The sequence below is a fragment of the Tupaia chinensis genome, unplaced genomic scaffold, assembly GCF_000334495.1.
Source record: "Tupaia chinensis unplaced genomic scaffold, TupChi_1.0 Scaffold000075_1, whole genome shotgun sequence".
Classification (NCBI taxonomy): domain Eukaryota; kingdom Metazoa; phylum Chordata; class Mammalia; order Scandentia; family Tupaiidae; genus Tupaia; species Tupaia belangeri.
In genome coordinates, this window is record NW_006159535.1 from 3,638,145 (window position 1) to 3,657,860 (window position 19,716).

Genomic DNA, 19,716 nt, shown 5'->3' on the forward strand with positions numbered 1-19,716 from the left:
ATTGAGGCCTTCATTTCTTTTAAAAAAAAAAAAAAAAAAAAAAAGTAAGTAAGAAAGAAAAATATGGCTGTAGATACCTGGTTAGGAGTGAAAGCTGACTTCAGGTGTCCCTCAGCAAGAGGGTGAAATGCACTCACTCATCAGTAGTTCGACTGCAATTGGAAAATGAAAAGCACTTTAAGATAGCTGATGAGAATAAAAATGTCTGGGACTAGGGCCCACAAGTGGCATGAGGATTAAGATGCTGGACTCCCAAATAGCAAACCACAGTTCGAGTCCTGAATCTGGCGGCTTGAAACTTGCACTGGACACATGTACATGCATGCCCAAAATCCCAAAAGGAGAATGGCAGAAAAGGGATTGCAGCATGGCCATCTCCCCTGGGGAATGGTTTCTCACTTTCCCTGTCACTGTCTCTCTCTGTCCTTCTCTGGTGAGCTCGCATGCCCTATGACAAAAACCTAAAATAAATAAATTAATCAAATTAAAATAAATAAAAATGCCTGGGGGATACTGGAGGCTTAAAGAAGCTATAGAAAGGATTGGTAACCAACTAGCGTGTTGAATTTAATGACTCTATTTGCAAAAATGTCTTCCCAAATAGTAGTTTGTCTTATACTAGCCTCTTGAGTAAGAAGGATAGATCTTTTTTTTTAACAATTTTCTTTAAATTTCTTATTTTCATTATGATTATTATTATTTTAGATTTTTGCCATTAGATGCATGTGCCAACCCAGAGAGAGACGGAAAAGGCAGTGAAAGCTACTGGGTCTGGAACTTGCTGGGTCTGGGACTTGAACCTATGGTCTTTTTTGTTCCCATCCAAACTATACAAATCCGGGACATTAAATGACTTGAAAGTTGACTCTGCCAAATAGAGGCACAACTCAGGTCTTCAAGTACTTATTCAATCTTTTTTCCTTCTGTACCACACAACTCACTTTCTGAAAAAACACAGTAGTTCTCTATAGCTTAGCCCATCAAATTCAGAGTTTCTGTTTGGTCTTCACATCCTCCTACTTCTCCATCTTTTTCGGCACTGACAAAAGATTATCTTTGCTAGCCAGCTGGTCTTCTCACTCTTCCCTTTTTATGGCCAGGCATGAAAAATGATTTCCTGCCTCTTTCTCCAAATTCATGTCTCTTTTTTCACTTTGTGAATTTGAGTCAGACCTCACCTCTTCCAGGAAGTCCACTCAAATTAGTATGACATCACTGATTCCACTCTAGCTCCTATTCCTCTTAACCATTTCGGCTGTCCCAGATTAAGGACACACATATGCCTAGAATTTTCAGGAAGGTCTCTGGACATAAACCCAGAACCGTCCCACATGGGTCAGCCTTGAAGACCATTGTATTGCCACCATCCAGTCCCAGCTTTTCACTATTGAAATAGTCATGTTTGAGTTAAGCCTTTAAACAGAGAGTGTATGTTCACACTTATACTTATTAATGCTACTCCTTTGGCCAGCAGCATCCTCCTCTCTTCTCTATCTGATAAACTTTTGCTTATATATTGGTATGTATTACAAATGTCACTACCACAACCTTAACAGCTGACCTGCTTAACCCCAGAGCTAAACCCACCATCCTCTGGACTCTCCTAACTTTAGTAGATCACACAGATCACAATGCATGATAATCACTAGTTTGCAAATCACGTTTCTTCCTTTGTAAGCCTCTTTTTCTTTTAAGAATTATTTATTTAATTTTATTTATGCATTCATTTATTTTAATCTGACCAGAAAGAGACAGAGAGAGAGAGAGTGAAAGTAAGCCACCAGGTCTGGGACTCGAACCATAGTCAGGCATGTGGGAGTGTCCAGCACCCTAACCACCTCGCCACCTGCTGGACCCCGCTTTGCAGCCTCTTGAGAGTAGGACCAAATGTTCTTGTCTTTTATATCTACAAGTTCATTAGCATATTTAGCTCCTAGGATGCTCTTAATGTTGCTGAATAAGTGAACAAAGCATCTTGTTCACACCACGTTAATTTGCATTCACTAAATATCATACCTGTAGAGCTAAGAGAAGTAATAGAAACTATCTTTTTTTTATCTGCTCATTTTGCAAATGAAGTAATTCAATCTACAGGGATTCAAGTGACTTGCTCAAGTCATAAAGAGTCAGGGAGGGGCACTGATCCCTGATTACCTGATTCATACCACCTTCCACTTTATTATACATGTACAGCTATCATACCAAAAAATAAAGTCAGCACTCCAAAAGTTAAAAAAGGAAAAAAAGGAATTTTTTCTTTATTTGGCATTTTCTTATAAGGATTCAAAACACTCATTTGAATTCAACAAGTGTGGCTGACTGAATGACATAGACCTATCAGTGGCTCTGTCTTGCAATTGCCTCTTCATACCATTTCAAAGTGCATTTTTGTAAGACAATTCAGCTACTCTGAAATGTTAATTCTTTGGATTCACTAGTTCTTTTAGTATGTTATATATTGAAAGGGTTAAGTTAAATCATTATGGACACCAATTTCCTCCAATACCCAAGATAAAATTACAAAGTCCCTAACTTATGCAATTATTCTACACAAACACCAATGTCTAGCACTTCCATTTAGACTTTTGTCTCACAATATGATGCTGAGGATAATTTGTGCTTCTCAGATGGGAAAAGTTAAAGAAAGATGATAATAATGATCAGCATAGTAATAATAGCCACATGGAGATGCAAAAGAATTGAATGACACTGCCAGTCAATGGGAAAATAGGATACTCAGATTCTTCTGTTTTTCATTCTTCTTATAACACTGCTATCTTCTCCAACACTGCAATCTCCTACAAAAGGAAATGCTCCTTTTCAGGAAAAAGAAACTGGATGAGCTCATACTTTACTCTTTTGAGCTTTGCAAGGCAACGTGTCCTTTGCATTCATCACTCCTCCCTGACTGCTGCTGCCATCAGCATCAGTTTGCATCCTGCCAACAACAGAGAGCTAGTATCTTGAAAGATTCCAAGAACTTTGTTCAAGTAAATACACAACAAAAATTTTTCAATCATTTGCCAAAGGGAAATGGCCACTTTAGAAAGATTTAGTAGCTTTTAACAGTACATCCATGCACTAATGTATTCACAGCTTGTAAGAGAGGAGGTTATCTTTATGCCGCTGCTAATACACTCCATTTTCACTCCTTTGTCCTGCTTATAGTTAAAATAGGCTTCAGTAGTCACATTACTGTCATTTTGTGCTATCTCAAGTTAAATCATAATGAGCTTTGAGATTGTTAGTTGTTTCTCTCTTGTTTCTGCAGAAATGCAGGCTCCTTTTTCATTTTGGAAGATCAGAGCCTCCAGGTTTCTATGATTGCCTCTCACGCCTTCTCTCTTCTTTTATTCTCTTCTCTTCTTTGGCTCAAAAAGCAAACTCATTACCAAACCAAATGTATAAGCCTCCCACACAGAATCTGGAAGAGAAAGACACCCTATTTAATTCAGAGGAGCCAATTCAGAGGCTAGAGGCCATCCACAGCTTCCCTGGCCTACAGGACACATCAAGTGTAACCTATCTGAATATAGGACTATTTCTTTAGGGAGCACTTTGTCCTCTGAACAAAGTCACTGACATAGAAAAGCAGCTACTTCCAGTGAGCCATGGAGTACCCCACTCACAAACAGTTCATGATTTTAAAATTAAAATAGCACTAATGATGATGATGATGATGATGATGATAAACACTTATGTAAGCACTTAATTTGTGCCAGGTACTTATCAAAGCACATTACATGAATTGTATCACTTAATATGCACAAAATCCAATGAGGTGGGTGCAATCATTATTCGTATTTTACAGATGAAGAAGGTAAGGCTCAAGAAGTTTACACAAGATGGAAGACACAGGCTAAATTTCACATGCTACTTCTGTATTCATATTCTTTACTATCACTATGCAATGCTGTCTCAAATTAAAGAATAAATGTATCAATTAATAATATTTCTCTCACCAAAATGTCATAAACCCATTTTGAAATGTTGAGTCTTCTAAAAGAGACAATAAAAATAATACAAACAAACATATATTGATGACTCACTATGTGCCAGATACAAAACTTTTAATAACCATACAGATAGATATTATTACTCCTCATTTTTCAAATAAGAAAACCTAGGTTAAGTAACTTGCACAAAATAATATAGCTGGGACCAGCAGATAGCATAGTATTTATGTCACTGGACTCCCACATGCTGACCTCAGTTTGAGTTCCAGATCCTGTGGCTTGGAACTCATGCTGGGCACAAGCATATACATGCCCAAAATCCCGGGAGGGAATGGAGGAAAAGGGATTGTGGTGTTGCCATCCCTCCTGGCCATCCTCACTTTCCCTCTCACTGTCTCTGTCTTTCTCTCTCTGGCGAGTGCATGTGCCCTAAGACAAATACCTCTAAAATAATAATAATAATAAATCTTACTTATCAAAGCACATTACATGAATTGTATCACTTAATATGCACAAAATCCAATGAGGTGGGTGCAATCATTATTCGTATTTTACAGATGAAGAAGGTAAGGCTCAAGAAGTTTACACAAGATGGAAGACACAGGCTAAATTTCACATGCTACTTCTGTATTCATATTCTTTACTATCACTATGCAATGCTGTCTCAACTTAAAGAATAAATGTATCAATTAATAATATTTCTCTCACCAAAATGTCATAAACCCATTTTGAAATGTTGAGTCTTCTAAAAGAGACAATAAAAATAATACAAACAAACATATATTGATGACTCACTATGTGCCAGATACAAAACTTTTAATAACCATACAGATAGATATTATTACTCCTCATTTTTCAAATAAGAAAACCTAGGTTAAGTAACTTGCACAAAATAATATAGCTGGGACCAGCAGATAGCATAGTATTTATGTCACTGGACTCCCACATGCTGACCTCAGTTTGAGTTCCAGATCCTGTGGCTTGGAACTCATGCTGGGCACAAGCATATACATGCCCAAAATCCCGGGAGGGAATGGAGGAAAAGGGATTGTGGTGTTGCCATCCCTCCTGGCCATCCTCACTTTCCCTCTCACTGTCTCTGTCTTTCTCTCTCTGGCGAGTGCATGTGCCCTAAGACAAATACCTCTAAAATAATAATAATAATAAATCTAGTAATCATCAGAATTAGAAATTAAACACAGGCAACCTGACTCTTAAGTGAACTTCGTATGCTTCCTCTTTATCTTCCAGGAATACTATGAAAATAAGGCATAGAAAAGTATAATGTGTTATGTTATACAATAACCTGATCTAATTCTTTCCAAAGATAGTGTTTCAATAGTTCAGACCAAATCCAGCTCTCCTGAGTCTCAATCATATGCTGTTCTCACTGCTGCTGTTCCACCTGTATTCCCCATAACTGAATTTCCACTTCTGTCCCCTATATCCAGGAATCCAAATTATCAATAGATACCTGAAATCATTCTTGGTTGCACTGTGCCACTTACCACACTAGAACCAATTTGTTATTATGTCCCATTGAGTCTACCACCAAACTCTTCTTGAATCTATACTTTTTACGTAGGGAATAAAGTTGAAATTCCTTAACGTACCCACTTAAGGCCCTCCATAATCTTATCTCACCCTTCTTTGACAGTCTCTCCTCATTACAATTGACCCCACCCCATATATAGGAACACACATATACGCACGCAAACATACACAATGAACATTATAGTCAAGCTGAGCTACATAAAAGCCATTTTATACTTGCAGATTTTGTGAATACTGTTCTCTTTGCAGGTAATACTCTTCCCCAATCTCTGTGTTTTGTAAACTTCTATACAATCTTTAAACCTTCCTTTGCTTATCCAAGCAGAATTATAATAGTTGCTGTTTCCCTGGTACTCATGTTACTTTTATAGTATTTATCATAGTGTATTATCATGTATAGTCAGACTATAAATTCTGGGAGACCAAGAAATTTCTTTGTGCCTTACTGAGTACCAGGCCTGATTTTAGCTAAAGGTTCAATAACTGAAAGTTGAATTAAATTGGACTTCTCTCACATAACAACTTGCCATATTAGTTTAGTTTCCTACTGCGTAAAGCAGGACCCCGTAGTAGGGCTCTGTGTGGCTAGTTTTGGGACTTCCTTTAAATGAATCTTCCTAGGCTGTCTCTGTGGTCTAATGGTCAAGCCAACCAGACCACACATAGCCAACTGTGCAGTTTGAATCCAGACCCAGGAGCTTGGAAAACACAGTGGATGCATATGCATGTGTGCCCAAAATTCCAAAAAGAGAAAGCGATGGAGAAGGGATTATGGTGTGATCATTCCCCATTGGGGATGCTTTCTTCCTCTCACTCTCTTCTCTGTCTCTCTCTGGTAAGCATATGGTGGCCTCTAACAAAAAAAAAAAGGAAGAAATAATAATGAAAATATCCCTTGTGCCTAGAGATCATCTGCAATAACCTGAAACTTACTTTGTTTTCTTAACTAACTAATATAACTGAGATTAACTCACCTGTCTTCTAAAATTTGTGAGTTCATAGATATGCAAAATTTGCAATCAAGTATTGTTTCTTTAGATTTTCCCAACATTGGGAATACTACATTAAGGTAACTTTTCCCTTATCAATATAAAACAAAACAATTCATCAAAAAATCCATTATACTAAGGAGAATAAGGCAAAACTTACAAGCTCTTTCAATTATAATAGAAATATAAACGTTCCATGTTAAAAGTTTAAATTGGCATTTGAATTCCAATTAAATTAATACATATATTAAAAATATACCAAATATATTTCTTTATTTGTTTTCAGACACAAGATGAATAACAGGAGGAGATGATAGGGGGTCACATTCAGAGCTGCTAAGGACCTAGAAATATTTTTTAATTAGTTTTTCTTCAGTAGTAGAACCAGATGGCTATCCATTTATTTTAAAGATGAAGAGACTAAAGCACAGAGGATTAAATGATTTGCTGACATTGCAAACTATCACCTTCTTATAGTAAAAATAGTATTAATCATTTATTAGGGCTTACTATATAACAGACAAAATGCTAAGCATATATAGGAATTATCTCACTTAGTTTTCACATTGGAATCATAAAATAGATGCTAGCCCATTTTCTCAATTTTAACTTTCTTAAATTTATTTTTACATTTTAATATCTATAAATTTGGTGACTTTCATAATCAATACTGTGTATAGTTTAATCAGCAGCAATTTCTCTGCTTTATTTGTACATACAATAATGGTCGGTACTCTGGGACCAGCAGTTGGCGTAATGGCCATGTCGCTGGACTCCCAGGTAGTCGACCGGGGTTTGCGTCTCAGACCCGGTGGCTTAAAACTCACGCCTGGAGCGTCTGCGTGCGTGCCCAAGATCCCAAGAGGAGAAAGGAGGAGAAGGGATTACAGCGTGACCATCCCCCCTGGAGGGTGATTTCTCACAAATAAATAAATAAATAAATAAAAATAAATAATGGTGGTACTCTAAATGGAGTACCACCAGTATCAGCCACATTTTTGCAGGCAAGGAAGCTGAAGCTTGAAGAAGTAAAGTTACTGTCCAAGGCTGCATATCTAGTAAGTGGCAGAGCCAGGATCTGAACTAAGGCAGTTTGAGTATAAGCCCATCAATCATTTATAGAACTACCTTTCACAGGTAATGCCCATTCACAGTATCTAAGTCGTTAGTGTGAATATTCTACTCTACACTGGCCCCAGTGGGGAGCAGTCTCTCTCTCTCTCTTTTTAAGAGGCTTTTGCATTAGGGCATTGTACTCTCTGAAGAAAGAGAGATAGACATACACACTGAAAGGAAAAATGGGAAAGCATCCCCCGGGAGGATGGCCATACTGCAATCTCTTCTCCTTCATTTTCCTCCAGAGATCTTGGGCATGCATGCACACATGCCCAACGTAAATTTCAAGCCACCATGTCAGGACTCAAACCACAGTTGGCCATTTGGGAGTCCAGCAATGTAATCGATAATGCCATCTGTTGGTCCTGGGGAGCAGTCTCTAGCTGCCAGTGTCACTAGGAAGAGTGACAAATGATGCAAACAGTAAAAAGGTGAGTTTCCTTTGACAGGTGATTTGGGATGTCCTATAGTGATAACAAAGCATTCATGAGTAGGAAAGGCATGTGCCCATTCTTCCCAGAGGCTCAAGTAGTGTTGAAATGTCTTCTGGGAGGAATCATGGGATCACATCCCTTGCTTTCATCCACTAGTTCTGCATCTCTCTGTTACAAGGGTAGCCATGTGAAAAAAATAATTCATCTGTGATTAGATCATCATCTTCTGTGCACTTACTCTATTTTCTAACATAGAGCCCGACTTTTCTCTAAACTATGGAGGCCCTTCTAAAACCACAGTAAAGTTTCCATTAGTGTTTGCATCTCAGAGAACAAACTTTGTGAGTCTTCAAAACTTGGCAATAACAAAATGGATATGCATTTTTTCATTAATAGAAGTCAGAATGCAGTTGTATGCAGGAATTGGAATGTGTTAGTGCTAGTAGAAAGAAGTTGTTGATTCAGGCAGCAGTGTGACTAATTAGGTTTTCTTTTGTGAAGGAATTGGTTTGTATTGATTCATTTATGTCTGATGTAACTCAGCAGTCCTCCCCCTGCCTGGGAAGCCTGCCCAGACTGGTAAGAGATAAGAGGCTAGCAGAGTAGCTCAGCTGATTCACTGGGGGCTATGGGTACCTCAGCCGAGTGACGACCACATTACCTTTGCTGTTGTCCATTCCCTCCTCAGACACAGACCAGTCATATGGACTATCTCTGCTGGCTAGATTTAGGAGAGCTAATATCAAGACCAACCTGAAAAATCACTAGAGATAGTTTGGATAAATGGGAAGGTTGTAGGTTAACTTCCACAGGCAGCTTCAGCCTAAGGAAGAGGAGTTGGCTCTTTGGCCCTTAGCAGCCTGTAATACAATTATCTTTAGCAACATGTATTAAAGAGAGGCTCAGGGGACCAGCAGTTAGCATAATGGCTATGTTGCTGGACTCCCATGTAGATGACTATGGTTCAAGTCCTGGACCCGGTGGCTTAAAACTCATGCCGGGCATGTGTTCGTGCATGCCCAAGATCCCGAGAGGAGAATGGAGAAGGGACTGTGGTGTGGCCATCCCCCCTGGGGGGTGATTTCTCACGTTCTGTCTCTGTGTCTCTGTCTGTCTGGTGAGCGCACACACCCTATAGCCATGTGAAAAAAATAATTCATCTGTGATTAGATCATCATCTTCTGTGCACTTACTCTATTTTCTAACATAGAGCCCGACTTTTCTCTAAACTATGGAGGCCCTTCTAAAACCACAGTAAAGTTTCCATTAGTGTTTGCATCTCAGAGAACAAACTTTGTGAGTCTTCAAAACTTGGCAATAACAAAATGGATATGCATTTTTTCATTAATAGAAGTCAGAATGCAGTTGTATGCAGGAATTGGAATGTGTTAGTGCTAGTAGAAAGAAGTTGTTGATTCAGGCAGCAGTGTGACTAATTAGGTTTTCTTTTGTGAAGGAATTGGTTTGTATTGATTCATTTATGTCTGATGTAACTCAGCAGTCCTCCCCCTGCCTGGGAAGCCTGCCCAGACTGGTAAGAGATAAGAGGCTAGCAGAGTAGCTCAGCTGATTCACTGGGGGCTATGGGTACCTCAGCCGAGTGACGACCACATTACCTTTGCTGTTGTCCATTCCCTCCTCAGACACAGACCAGTCATATGGACTATCTCTGCTGGCTAGATTTAGGAGAGCTAATATCAAGACCAACCTGAAAAATCACTAGAGATAGTTTGGATAAATGGGAAGGTTGTAGGTTAACTTCCACAGGCAGCTTCAGCCTAAGGAAGAGGAGTTGGCTCTTTGGCCCTTAGCAGCCTGTAATACAATTATCTTTAGCAACATGTATTAAAGAGAGGCTCAGGGGACCAGCAGTTAGCATAATGGCTATGTTGCTGGACTCCCATGTAGATGACTATGGTTCAAGTCCTGGACCCGGTGGCTTAAAACTCATGCCGGGCATGGTTTCGTGCATGCCCAAGATCCCGAGAGGAGAATGGAGAAGGGACTGTGGTGTGGCCATCCCCCCTGGGGGGTGATTTCTCACGTTCTGTCTCTGTGTCTCTGTCTGTCTGGTGAGCGCACACACCCTATAGCAAAAACCTCTCCAAAAAAAAGAGAGAGAGGCTCAGACTCTGAGCTACAGAGAGCTGGTGCTTTCCTGATTCAATTAAGTAAAGAAACAGGATCCCATCCTATTCCTATGATGTGAACAGCTCAGTGAAGCCCTTTACTATCACCCTATCATAGGTGGAAGAATCTCTTCTGTGACAGAACTCAGCGCTGGAATGAATACATTGAAAAGTTATACAGACATAGTATTCAAGGCAACTTTCAGCAAGGGTATGATTTTCAGGGCTACATAGGAAATTATCAGGGTTGAATTTCAGATAGGGTTTTGTAACTAATTATCTGTTTATTTGTAATCAAGCAACTGAAATTTTCTGGGCCTGTGTTTCCTTATTTGTGACATCTTATATATAAAAAATGACTCCAGTAAATTTATCATCTCTGGAGCTCATGTAGAGTCATTTTTCTCAAGAGACTAATGGTTTTGCTTTGAGTTACCCACACTCTTTTGCCGAGAAATCTTTGTTTTCAATACACACTCATACCAATATATAGACAGCAGTCTGAAGTTTCTGCAGTTATTGGGGTGTCAGAAAAGAAGTCATGATGTATTTTTCTGTTTTTCTGTGCAAAAATGTCTCCTGACTTTTCCAATGATCCAATATGAATAGCATTTATTTATGTAGGCTCTGAGAGATTTAATAATTGGTCCAAAGACACCCTCAATAGTGAAGTAAGATGCTGAGATCTGTCCCAGTCCTAAGCTCACACCTTTACTACTATTCCACAACTTGGGGATGGTTGACATAAAAAGAAAATTTCCAGAAATAGTGAATCCCAAAAAAAGGAGAACAAAAATTCTGCCTGGACATGTTTCAGAATTTAACAAGAACTACTAAGACAAAAAAAAAAAAAAAAAAGAGAAGTTTTTAGTGCCAAAGGAAGGTGGAGGCAGCTTAAGGAAGTTGACCTGGGAATGGAATGTCTAACCAAAGCCCATCCTAGACCAAAGCAGTACTTAGGAAAGGCTACCAGTCCAGGGTCAAGTGACCACAAAGAGAATAGTACCATTCCAACACTCAGTGAGGAGTCCTAGGACTCAGAGAGGACTTTGTCATCTTCATGACTACCACTCTGCTCTGAGGCAGGAATGATTTCAAGTAAGTCACAATCTGTATTAATCAAATATCTTTGGAGGGACCAGCAGTTGGCATAATGGCTATGTCGCTGGACTCCCATGTAGTTGACTGCAATTTGAGTCCCGGATCCAGGGGCTTAAACTCATATGGGGCACATGTGCGTGTGTGCCCAAGATCCCAAGAGGAGAATGGAGAAGGGATTGGGGCATGGCCATTCCCCCTGGGGGAGGTGGGTGATTTCTCACTTTCTGTCTCTGTCTGTCTCTGTCTCTGGCAAGCGCATGCACCCTATAACAAAAACCTCAAAAAAAAGAAAGAAAAGAAAGAAAGAAAAATAAAGATCTTTGATTATAAACAATAGAAATTGACTCTAGCTAATTTGAACAACAATAAAAAAATTTTTGAGACACACATGCAGTTTACAAAAACTAAAGGAAAGCTGAGCCTTCGTCCTTAGAATAGTCAGAATGAAGGTCAGCTTGGGCACTCTGATTGATAGAACTAATGGACAGTCACTTCAGGTCACACTTTCAACTTACTTTCCATCCTTGGGCCAATCCTTTTAAGATGTAAATTCCAGAAGAGAGTATCTGATTGGCCTGACACTTTATGTGTGATGTGCATGAGTATATGCACATGCACACAGACATTTATGCACTGAGAGGACATGATACATCAATTGGAAGTCTTGCCAAGAGTTGCACACAATATTGAGGAATAACTGTTAACCAGAAGGTAGAAAGGATTCAGGGCAGGAAGAAGCAGTAAATAAGCTGTTTCTATTTCACCACTTTCGTTGGCTCACTCAAATCTTTATTATTGTCTTTAGTAGTTTCTGTTAAATTCTGTAGCATGTCCAGGCAGAACTTTTATTCTCCTTTTTGGGGACTCACTATTTCAGGAACTGGATGTTCAATCAGGGTCTCTGATCAGGAGTTCTTCTGTAGGACCAAGAGGAAAGAGCTTGAGCCTCTCTAGGAGCTACACCTGGGAGGTTCTTGGGAGCTAGAGGATATTCAGAGCTGGAAGGGAATCCATGCAAGGAAAATAAGTACTCGGGAATGGGAGAAACTTGAATATCAGACATTCACAGTGGAACCAGTAGACCTAGGCGATATGACAAAATTTCATCTCAGCCAGAATCATCTTAAATATTTCTTGCCATGGTGGGAGTCTATCCACAACCCAACTTAGCCTGCCTGATATTTTCAGAGAGAGAAGGATGTGAGCTAATTAAGAGTTGGATCATTGTAAATGGTAGCAAGTCTTGCCAGTGAGAAGAGAACGCTGAAATAATTAGTTCTGCCCCTGGAGAGTCGGTGGGCTCACAGCCAAACAGGGCAGGAAGTCTCTCTGGGAGCTTTTAGTTATGCACCAATGCGTACCTGTGTGCATGCACGCGCGCACGCACACACACACACACACACACACACACACACACACACCACCCTGAGGTAAAGCCATGGAACAGATGCCGTTGTCTTCAGTTCCTTCTCACTTCACTGCAAGGACTTGGCTTTCGAACCCTCCTCCCCCATGATTCTTTTAAACATTAATAAGCTGATTCATAGTGTGTTATGCTTTTGCATTTTAGGACCTATTATCTTTTATTTCAACTGTGGAATAAAATATTTTATTGCTAAAATGTAGTAAAAGGAGCATTTCATCTGGGTTCATGACTCTAGCCTGGACACTCATTTCTAGAGTGGTCTCTTCATGTTCCATTACTACAGAATGACATGCATGGTGAGCAGCCCATGTTCATTCATCTTTCCCTCTCTTTGTCCACTACCCTCTCCTAGAATCAATGATGCTCTTACTAAACTGCTCTCTTATAGCTAAATTGTATCCATCTTTCAGAGTCAGTCCAAGTGAAAGCAGTGTGGCCTAGAGCAAAAGATCTAATTGCCTCAATTCAAATCCCAGCTCCACTACTGATGAACTAGAAAGCTTTGGACAAATCACTTTACTTCTCTGAGTTTCTGTTTCATGATCTGTAAAATAGAGATAACTGTACCTCTCTTTCAAGAAGTCTGAGAAATAGTTTACATAGAAAGAAATGCCCAGAGCCACCTGGTAGCTATCATCATTACTTCTTCAAAAAGCCTTCTCTGACCATGGTGATCTCTCCTGTTTCTCTATACCCTTGGTGCAAATGCACTGTACCACTTAGATGGTTATCAAGTGCTCTGGGCTGCTAAAATGCTACTCTTCTTTAACACTCAAAAAAACGTTGCTAATGTACTGTTTTTAAAAATTATTTGAGAGAGTGTGTGACCTGCTGTGCTCCTTTTCCAGGAATCACCCTGCTAAAAAACACTCCATCATTATTTAGTCCTACCATTTAGAAACACGAGTAAGTTATTCAAAAAAGCCAACTTTGGGTAAGAGTTTTATAACTGTACCCTAAAATATCCAAATTTTTGTTCTTTTTAATTTAACCTAGAAATAGTCTTCATTCAGATTTTTTTTTTTTTTTTTTTTTTTTTTGTGAGCCTTGGCATAAACACTTTCCTACCACACAGTTAGTCACCTTTCCTTTCCTGCCTGCACTATCCACAGCCTGGCAGTCCTGTGTCCTAGTTGTGCACATCACCTTCCACGTTTCAGTTGTGCTCAGCACTGGGATTTGTTAACCTAGGAAAATCACAGAAGTGGGTGGAAATAAAAGCCAGTCTGAGTCCCAGACTGGTGGTTTGCTTTCTTTTCAGAAATCCTGCTCACTTCTCCCCTTTCACACTGCCCCATACACCATAGCCTTCAAAGAAATTACTGAATTTGGGTCTCATTTCATCCAATTTTATCAAAAGTTCAGCAACAGCTGCTTCCCTTGGTTTAGCTGCAAAGCGTAAGAAGTGTAAAGCCCTAGTATCAATTCATCAAGTTCAGGCCAGAGACACAATCTGGCTTTCGTGGAAGAGATGAAAGGGCATGGTTGATGGTTTCTCTAGGTGGGAGGGAAATGAAGTCTGAAGACTGTTTCTGCTGAGTGTGCTTATTGTCAGGTGTCTGGAAACAAATCCCTGAAAATTGAGCAAGATCAAAGGAACCATTCATCAAAGCTGGAACTTCACGCGGTTTTGCCAAGAAATAACGTCCTCTCTTCATACCCAGGAGAATCTGCACAGATGGAGATAGGCTTCACCCCACTTGTTGGTGTAATTCAAATAATGCCCAAAGGGATAAGAGGAGGAAAAGATATATATCTAGAAAATAAAGGTCTCTGAGAGCTTTCTAAAAATATATTTTATGTATTATTATTATTATCATTATCATTATTATTTAACATGCTATAGGGCACATACATTCACCAGAGAGAGAGGGAGAAAGTGAGAAAGCAAACCACCAGTCCAGGACTCAAACCATGGCCAGTCATATGGGAATCCAGCTCCCCAGCCACCAGCCTTTTGAAACACCTGTAAGAAAGAATTCAATGGGGAGAAGGGACCAGCTGATGGAATAATGGTTACGTCACTGGACTCCCACATAGTTGACGGCAGTTCAAGTCCCAGACTTGGAGGCTTAAAACTTGCACTGGGTGTGGGACCAGCAGTTGGTGTAATGGCTATGTCACTGGACTCCCATATAGTCGACCGCAGTTCAAGTACTGGACCCGGTGGCTTAACCTCATGCCAGGCATGTGTGTGTGCATGCCCAAGATCCCGAGAGGGGAATGGAGGAGAAGGGATTGTGGCATGTCCAATCTCCCCTGGGGGTGACTTCTCGCTTTCCGTCTCTCTGTCTCTCTCTGTCTTTCTGGTGAGCACACGTGCCCTATAGCAAAAGCTCCTCCAAAAAAAAAAAAATTAAATTAAATAATAAAAAAAAAACAAAAAAAACAAACTCACATTGAGCGCATGTGCGTGTGTGCTCAAGATCCCAAGAGGAGAATGGAGGAGAAAGGATTGCAGCATGGCCATCCCCCGGGGGGTGATTTCTCCCTTTCTGTCTCTCTGGTGAGCATATGTACCCTATACCAAAAATCTCTCTCTCTCTAAAAAAAAAAAAAGAACCTGACCTCCTTCTTTTTTTTTACTAAGACTCTAGTTAGCACCAAACATAGATTTAGCTCCTATTATTTGTAAAATAATAATATTTTACAAATATTATTATTTGTAAAATAATAATATTTTACAAATATTATTATTTGTAAAATAATAATATTTTACAAATATTATTATTTGTAAAATAATAATATTTTACAAATATTATTATTTGTAAAATAATAATATTTTACAAATATTATTATTTGTAATAATAATAATATTGAATGCCAGCAATGATATTATGGAATGTACAATTAGATACAATCTCTATTCAGAAAAAAATAAACAAATGAGATAGCAATAAGAAAAAAAAAAGACATGAAGGCCCTCAGGAGTGAGGGCGTGCCATTTGTTTTACATATGTTTTCTCATCTAAACCTTTCCCCCATTGACCTTAGGGAGAGTGCTGAGTTTTGTACCCAAGAGAGTGCCTTGAGTATAGTAGATATTGCAAAAACCGGAAGAAAATTTTGACTTTATTACCTCCTTTTGAATGTCAGATGAAAACAGAGAGTTTGTCCTGGCCACAGATGATAGGCTGATATGCAGAAAAGAAACTCCAGAGGCTACATTTATCCAGGATGAAGGAGAGAGGCATGAATGGTGGACATACTTGCCCCTGTATTTTCTTGAGAAGCAGATTGCATGCTATGAAGGATTAGGTTGCATAAAGATTCATAGCGAGGTGAGTACCACAATTAAGGTTCGTGATCTTTCCCCATGTGCCAAGTGGAAGAAAACAATCGAAAGATTTCTCTCAAAAGAAAAACTTGATAAAACAGTAGTTAATGAGTTTTATGAACTCAAGGTTATGAGCCCAGATACATTTTCCAGTAAGGACAAAAAATATAGGCAGTTTTGTACATTGCCAAACATCATGATACCTTTGCCAAAGAAACCCTGTCTTAATTTGAAAGCATTTCAGAAATAGGGAGCTTCTCTACAGTACAGTTTCCTGGTATTTCCCATTGTATAAATCCAAATGTTGCAGGATTTGAAAGAACCAAAAATCATACAACTCTAATACATTTTTAAGTGAGAAGTAAACTCTCTCAAATAAGGTCTTTTCATTAGAAAGCTGGATTCTCATTTCCTACAATATTTGGGGTATGGCTACAATTAGCCTTGCCTTTTCTAACTGGTTTCAGACACCACCAGAAGTAACACCCAAATGCAAAATTAGGATAAGATCTTACTGGGAGAGTCATCACCAGGAACACTGTTCCAAGGAGTAATTCCTCTAGGAAATAAATCCACACACTTCAGTGACAACAGTTGGAAATGTTTTCAATAGGCCTGCTACACAGCCGCCACTAGGGGTGAGATGGGGGATGTCACTGACTGTCAGACACACAGCATTTTGGTTTTTAGGAAAACAGTACATGCCCTTTCTGCTTCCCACTGAGAATGAATTACTCTTGCCTGCGCTCAAGCAGAGAAAGGCTGACGGGGCTGGGAGCACTCAACTACAGCCTATTAAACTGAAGTTGCCTTTAAAGTTGGTTAATGGCAAGGAAAATTCTGTTTCCATCTATCTATATTTCTAAACCCAAGCATAGGAGGAAAAAGTTTGTACAAAAATGCCTTCATTTTATAAATTTAAATATTTTACTGACTTGACAGATATAGACACTTGAAGACACTGGAATAAAAACAAAAGCCTGACTAAAAATTATTGGATCTATTTTCTATGGGAGTTTGAATGTATGCAGACATGTTCACATACTCACAAACAAAATGACTTTCCTGGAGGTCAAACTGCACACAGCCTTGTCAGGCAAAGAAGGCAGCATTCCTTTCCTCTCACTCTGTATCATCCTTATTGGTTTTAGCATTTCCACAGCACTTCGCTTCTGGCTGTTATTTATATGCATTTTTACTATCTGGCTTTCAGAAATAACCTTCCTTTAGAAGTCAGGCCAGAGAATGCAGTTTACAAATGAGACATGGAGAAGTTATGTTAATTGCCCAGCATCTCAAATTAAGAAGTGATACTGAGTCTTCAGAAAACTCATGACACATTTTTGCATAGAAAAACAGAAAAAATGCGTCATGACTTCTGATGACCCAATATACAAATACGTATTCTTTATGTGAGTACTGGATATAAGTTATGTACCATCATATTCCCAAATTCAGTTGTGAATAAATTAGGTCACATGTACTAGAAAAATTTTCCAACCAAATTTGTAGCAACTTACATTGTTCAATTCCTGATAGCTTTCTCTTTCTTCACTATTCCAATCAACTTTAGGTGCTTCTAGGATGAATCTTCTGATATGAAATATTAATATAAAAAGACTACATATTTGGCATTATCCTCCTATAGGTTCAACTTACAGAAATCTAGTTTTGTTGGGATTTTAATTTTCAAAGACCATGCCATATCTTAATTGTCCAAGTCAACCGACTTAAATATTAAGTCACATTGTTTAATCATTTTAGGTAAATAAAATCTGGTAATAGTATATGTTCCTGTCATGCAGTTGTAAAATAAAGAAATCATTTCAACTTTCAATAATTTTTATTAGTTTTAATAGAAAGCTGAAAGAGTAAAGATTTTTTTAAAAGGAAACAATATCATGTGCCATGATTTATCAACTGTAAAGCATCATACAAATGTTAGTGATGATGATGAAAATGATGCTGAATGGGGCCAGCAGGTGGCATAGTGATTAAGGTGCTGGACTCACATGACTGAGTATGGTTTGAGTCTCGAATCTGGCAGTTTGAAACTCATGCCAGGTGTGTGTGTGCATGTGTGCTCAAAATCTCAGAAAGAGAATGAAAGATAATGGACTGCAGCATGGCTACTCCCCCATCCCAGGGAGTGGGGTGAGTGATCTCTTATTTTTCCTCTCACTGTTTCTCTCTGTCTCTTCTGTGCATGCCTGCATCCTATAGCAAAATTATTTTTAAAAAGTGATGCTTCTGATGATAAGACAGTTGTCATATCCCTCAGATAAGCACCAAGTTTTACTTTCAAACTTTCATTTCCAATCATATGGACAATCAGCCTTCACTAATCCCAAACTGGTTTTGGAAATGTTAGAAATATAACATGGGTAAGCTCCTAACTGGACATAAGATAACCACATAGCATGTATTTTATTGGAGCAACAGGAACTAAGTTACTCATCTATTTTTTTGATCTTGGAACTTATTGAATGATAGAAGACTCAGAATATCATCAATTCTAACTGGAAATAACCTGACACTAACTTGTTCTTTTCTCAAGCAAAGGATATTGAAAACACCTGGTTCCTTTTCTGAATCAGAGCATCCAATAACCTGCAGTGATTTGTACAAAATGTGAACATTTCAAACTCAGATTGCAACCCAGTAAAGATTTCCTATTTGAAATTCTACACCAATCATGAAAATAAGTACTAACTCATGTACCTTGGACCTAGAGGAAATTAGACAATAAGCTGCAAATAGCAAACTCTGCTTTCTTTTTTTGTGCTATCCCCATGATTATCTGCTGTCCCATAGTGGTTTGCAAAGAGGATCTTCACCCCACTCAGATGCCCTCCTTTCTAGTACAACACCTATCCTACAGTTACCTAGAAGTGTTTATTTTCTTAGCTCATGGTGTTGCCTCCCCTCTGCACTCCACCCCACAACTATCACCACCATCTTTGTTTGAAGTTCAAGTCAGTGGCTAAATAACTGCTCACTGTCGGATCAATCATCCACTCCTGAGGCATGGGTGAGGTTGTGCAGTGTGATGAAAGAGCTACAGACTTTAGAGCTAGACAGCCTGGGTTCAAATCTCCACTTTGCCTGTTTCTAGCTATTTAAATTTGGACAAATTACTTAACCTCTCTCTGTCTCAGTTTCTTACTCTGTAAGGCAGGCATGATAAAACTGTATCCCTTGTGGGATTGCTCTAAGACTGAATAAGTGAATATATATGAAGTGTGTGGGCCAGTACCTAGAATATAGTAAACAATACATCTTTCTTTACTAAGGGCACATGTTGAACAACCTCACTGATGTCCCATTAAAAAACAAACAAAAAAAACCTGTGGCCCTCTGTACAGGCAGCACACTGAATATCCTGTGGCCCTCCTTACACATTACAGATGTGACCACCGCCACTGAGCCCTCTAGCACATGTGTTTTCTAGACTCTGTTCCTTTAGCTGTCATTCACATACCTCCTGACTATCCCTCTGGGCACCACCATTCTCTGGAAGGTTAGAAATTTGAGTGCAAATGGGAGAGGGCAGAGAATAAAGATTGCTATTAGCAAGAGATCTAAAGCAAAGTCTATTATCCACCTACCATCTGAATATTACAAAGTAAATGCCCTAGAACTGCAACAAGTCTTTGCCTAAAACTTTCCTTCTCCTATCACCCATTATGTGAATCTCCAGAGACATTCTTCTCCTTACCTCTGCCAGTAGAAAC